This window comes from Ambystoma mexicanum, chromosome 5p (genome assembly GCF_040938575.1).
Source record: "Ambystoma mexicanum isolate Mex_15411 chromosome 5p, UKY_AmexF1_1, whole genome shotgun sequence".
Taxonomy (NCBI): domain Eukaryota; kingdom Metazoa; phylum Chordata; class Amphibia; order Caudata; family Ambystomatidae; genus Ambystoma; species Ambystoma mexicanum.
Window position 1 is genome coordinate 942,373,512 of NC_090930.1, and position 6,000 is coordinate 942,379,511.

Consider the following 6,000-nt stretch of genomic DNA (forward strand, 5'->3'; position numbering starts at 1 on the left):
GGACATAGGTCCACATTGCGGAGATCAGCATGGTCTTCCAGGGGGGTGCTCGCAATCCAGGTCAATATTTCTCTCCCCCTGGCCCCCCATCCGCATCCCCTGCGCTTCAACCAATACTCTGAGGCAGGAGGGTGTCACCAACACCCCTTGCTCACTATTCTTAGAGAGGCACAGCTCCACACTACTGATGAGGTCCAACCAGACCGAAACACGTGTCTGGGGTTGCTGTTGATACTCTTGTTCAGAGGAGACTTGCCTAGCATTTCGGTGCTGGACTGCCCCAAGGCAGGACAAAGACTGATATGTTTGGGATATTTCTTCTCTGTGAAAGATAGTGAGCTCAAGACTCTGGGTATGTCTCTCACAACCAGGACTAATGTCTGGCAGAGGGACTCCCAGGACCCCCCCTTGTTAATTTGTCACCAACACTAACCTCTCCATCACGCAAAAGGAGCTATACCGTTTCACCACCGACCCGATCAGTGCCGGAAGAAGGGGCACTAACTGATACAATTCACTAACAGGGGAACTAACATATGCTAATTCACTATGCTTTATAACACAATTGCTTTTACAGCCCTTCAAGCTGCATAGGTTGCGCCCTTAAGCCTCTGGGTACCGGGTTGCGCAATACAAATTCATAAACCTAAACAGATGCATACGAACCCCACAACACCACAAACTTGTCAACCATTCTGAGGGACGATGATTGAGACATGGATTACCCCCCGGAGTTTTCCCAGGATGAGGAATCGTCAAAGCCATCTCCCCCTGACGACATCACAGGGGTTCCATTCTACAGTCATTAGGGCGTGCAAGGAGTCAAGGAGTTTGGCCTCTGAGGATGAGAAGGAATGCTTTTTATTTGACCATATGGGTAAGAGGAAAAGCAGTGGTCTCAATTTCCATCCTCTCCCTTGTCTGACGGGAGGGATTTAAAACAATGAAGCGACCATTCACTATTACAGCGGTGAAAGGATGTCTCGACAAAGTACAACCCACCAGAAAATGCACAAAAATCCCTCGCCTCCCAGCCATCTCCTGAGTCGGTGATCTCGGCAGTGGCACGCCGCAAAGCTAAATCCAAAAAAGCGATGCCACCGGACAATGAAGTACAGAAGCAGGGCGCTTTCAATAAGGTCTTAACGATTGGAGCCATGACAGTTAAAGCAGCCAACTCCCGAGCCATCATAGCCAGGTATGATAAGAGAGATGTGGCATGAACTTGCACCAATCCTGCAGCATCTCCTACAGGAGAAGCATAAGGAGGCAAGGTCAATCCTGAAAGAACAAGAATCCTCCAACCTGGTTATTAGTATGGCGGAACCAGATTTTAAACAAGTGGCCAACGGAGTTGCCCTACGAAGACCATTGTGGCTCCTCTGTGCGGATTTCCGCCCGGATGTCCACCATAAAATAGTGGACATGCCCTTTGAGGGCGATGAGCTGTTCGGACCCAAAATCGACAAAGCTCTAAAAACAATTAAGACAGACACCGACACAGTCAGGTCATTAACCTCCCTGTAGAAACGTCAACCTTTTTGTCAGTTCAGGGGAGCAGCTGGCAGTACATCCACGTCCTCATCCAACAAGGGATGTCCATACTCGAGAGGCTCAGCATATTACTCCGAAGGGTATAAGAGGGCTTACCAGGGGTACCACAAATTGAAACACTTTCGACAACATCAGCACCACAAGCAGCCCTCCGGATCCCAAAGGGGACGGCAGGGTAAGACCCTACAGTGACAATCCATCCCACGGCGCCCTGGAAGGGAGGGATCTCCAGGTTCGCCCAGACACTGGAGAGAAATAAAAAAGGACAAATAGGTGCTGGATGTGGTAGTATACAGGCACCTACTGGAGTTCAAACACCCCCTCCAATACCTCCAAACCACAGACACACAAGACCGTGCTCCTATGAGAGGTGCAGCCCATGCTGCAAAAAAGGGCCATAGAAAAAGTCCCCAGGGACCAAAGGGGAAAGGGAAACCGGGCTGAAAATGGAGACCCATTCTAGACCTAAGGATGTGGAACGAATTTATAAAGCGCCAAGGGTTCACTATGATCACATTACAGCAGGTCATTGAAGCAATGCAGCACCACGACTACCTTGTGTCCCTGAATCTCTAGGATTCATACTTTCACGTACCCATCCACCTAGGGCACCGGAAATGCCTCCGGTTTGTGGTCATAAAATTCCACTGCTATTTCAAGGTCTTGCCATTCAGCCTGAAGTCTGCTCTGCACACCTTCACGAAGTGCTTTGCGACACTGGCAGCTAACCTCTGCAAACAAGGGCACCACATCTATCCTTATTTAAACTGGCTGTTGCGGCCCACATCCAGGCAAGGGGAAGTCTTCTATAGCAGCAACAGTGGGACTTTTACGAACAGTGGGCTCCACCATCAACTACAAGAAATCCTCCTTGCGGCCATCCAAGAGGTTCATGTTCCTGGGAGCAGAATTCTCCACCTAGGAGCCCAGGGTGCGTCCCTCCAGCGACAGATTAAATACCCTCAGAGCCCTACTAAAGACGTTCATACCGAATAAATTGAAAATAGCGTGACGATGCATGCAGCTGCTCAGGACGATGGCGTCATGCATACCGCTGGACCCGCACTGCAGGCTTCATATGATACCGCTACAAGAATTCCTGGCAGCAAACTGGTCGCAGACAGCCGGATCATGGGGGGACAATGTGTGTATCCCTCTCAAGCTGCATTCAAAGCTTCAGTGGTGGGCGAACAAAGCCAATGTCTGCAGGGGGAAAACATTTCAGGATCCAACCCCCCCGACAAAACTGTTTACGGATGCCTCGCTCCAGAGGTGAGGCTGTCACGTGGAGGAACTACACGTCAGTGGAATATGGACGCCCCACGAGGCATCCCTACATATAAATGTACTCAAACTCGGAGGGGTTTGATGGACACTAAAATCATTCCTCCTGATACTGGAGACCCAAACAGTCCTCACCGACGACACCCCCACAATGTATTATCTGCGATGGCAAGGTGGAGCGAGATCCAGGACATTGACATGGCAATGGGCCATTGCTCACAGGATCAGCATTCAGGCATTCCACCTCCCGGGGATTTAGAATCAGATTGAAGACAGCCTCAGCAGACAAATGTCCCGGAACCACAAATGGGAGCTTGACTCCTTGACACTGCAATCGCTGTTCCAACGCTGGGGGCGACCGATGGTAGACCTATTGGCCACGATGCACAACAAGAAGTATGCCAGGTACGCCAGCAGGAGGCCCCAAATGGGGGATCAATGGAAAACACATTTGCTTTTCCATGGGATGGTATATTTGCACATGCAGCAGGTTCTGATACTGCACAAAACAATACAGACTATCACGCAGCACTCCTGCAAGGTAATCCTCATTGCTCTAGAGTGGCCTCGCCAGACCTGGTACTCCGAGGTGGTTCAGCTCTCTATGGACAGATCCATCCGAGGCAGCAATTGGCAGGACATCATAATGCAAGGCAAGGGAAGAATTCTGCACCACAACCTCCAATCACTTCGCCTGACGGCGTGCCTCCTGACTTTGCAAAGTTCAGAAGCCTGAACATATCGCAAGTGTGTACGCAGGTCCTAGCGGTGGCGAGAGCTCCCGCCACTAACGAATCATACCGCCTGACGTGGAAGAGATTTTGCAAATGGTGCAAAAACCACGACCAGGAAGGGCTGAACCCATTCCGGGGGACACCAGAGGATTTACTGCCATACCTGCTAGGCCTGACTAAACAAGGCTTTGCCTACAACTCCATTAAAGTGCACTTGGCGGCTATCTCTAGGTACACTAGACGTGAGAAAGGCATGTCTAAGGACTCGGAAAGCATTTCCTCAAAGGCCTTTTCAGAAGTAAGACGGATATCACCAGAATGGAGCCTCAACACAGTGCTCTCAGGGCTCATGAAGGAACAGTTTGAACCTATGGCCTCTGCGCCACTGGGATACTTGTGGAAAGTCGTCTTCCTGGTGGATATTACATCAGCTAGGCAGGTGTTTGAGCTGCAAGCCCTAGCAATCAGCCAACCATCCTTTCAGTTCCAAAAGGACAAGGTACGTCTCATGACAAACCCACGATTTATTCCCAAAGTACCCACAGATTTTCACACAAATTCCACGATAACCTTACTGGCTTTCTTTAGCTCAACCTCAAGCAAGCGTTAAAATACTATATTGACAGGACGCAGTCCTTCAGAAAATCAACTCAACGTTTCGTAGCGTATGGCCGAACGAATAAAGGCAATGCTCTATCCAAACCAAGCATTGCAAGGTGGATCTCGTCAGCCATTGGCTTCTGCCACAAGTCAGCAGGGAAGCTGCTCCAAGCTCCCCCACATGCACATTCGACATGAGCTACAGCGGCTTCGGCGGCATTGTGGTTAGGGTTGCCGATGGCAGACATCTGCCAAGCGGCCACCTGATCACTGCAGCATACTTTCACAAAGAACTACTGCCTGGAGAAGCAGCATGCCTAATAAGTGCAGACAGGTAGAGCAGTCCTACCGCGCCTGTTCCAATAATGTACAATCCTAGGCATTTGCTGTAAGGTTTGCTGGGTGGCTTTTACTTGTATGCACCTCCAGTGTCTGTATACTGCTACATAGTCTACTCGGAGCATGTCAATCTATGAAAGATCCAATGCTGGAGAAGGAGAAAGTTTATTACCTGTAACTCCTTTTCTTTAGCATTGGTATCTTTCATAGATTCACATAGCGTCTAGTCTAGGACTACTCGTGGTCCTGTTGATGGGGACCAAAAACACCCATAACAAAGGTGTTAGGCTGCACTATGTATTTTGTTCTTGCCTAGTAAGTAATTGAGGATTCCCAGCCTGACGGGGAATATTCACAGCGTCTGAATCTATAAAAGATACCAATGCTGGAGAACAGGTGTTGCAGGTAAGAAACGTTCTCCTTCTAATGACTTTATCTCAAATAGAAATACTGCATTTAAAAGCATACCTCTGTCGAGACTAATCACTGTTGCCATGGTTTAGAATATTCCAATGTTTAATTATTGACCTCATGTGCAGTGATTTAGTGATGTACTTGCTTACAAAAACTAGACGTTAATTTCTCACCCCTCTTCCTTCCAGTTATCCTAACCTATTATTCTTTTGTGCCCTTTTATTCTATATTTCTTTTTATATTTGTTTCTCTGAATAGCCACGTTGTAGCAATCTACCCGAAATTGACTTCGCTTCTTTGTTAGTCACTTTTTAGTGCTATTTCTGTAGATTTGAAAAAATTGGCCATATGTGAGATTATTCTTCAGACATTGAGGAAGGAATGAGTCTGAAATAAGCAATGCGTTCTTATCTTTTGTTTTATGGAATGGTTTTACTCCAAACATCAGTTGTGATAGGAAGCACAGGCTCTGAAAACATAATGTCTCCTTAGAGCAACAGAGCCCCACTGTCGTCGGAGCAGGAGACCCACAATAGGAGGCTTTCAATTGCTATCAGATAGGTCAGTAGATTGGGGGACGGGGTGAATCTTAAAAAGGCAGGGGGGTTTGTTTTAGGGCCTGCACTGAGGATGGCATAGTCCCTTTAGCCTTATTTTTAACTAAATGGGTTTAAAGAAGTTGGGCCAAAAAATAGAATATTCTTTAGCGGGGTGAATGGCACAGTTTGGCTACAAGGGAGTAATGAGCAAGACCATGCACACACCTATAGACCAGACCGATCTGAAGCATAATATGCTTTGCAGTGGCCACCAATAAAGAAGACGAGATAGTGGAATTATTGTCCTAAAACAATTCATTTGAATAGACACATTTGCATGATTTTGGGATGTTGAATTTGAGAGGCTAGTGTAGAAACGATGGCCGACACAGGAACAACTTTATAACGTAGTTTATTTCAGTACAGAGCAACAGACCCGCAGCACAGCTTTACTCCAGGGACAACGGCTGTTGCTGGAATCCTTTTAATCCATAACAGTCTGTTTGGATTGTAAGCTACATCACACTGCTCTCAGC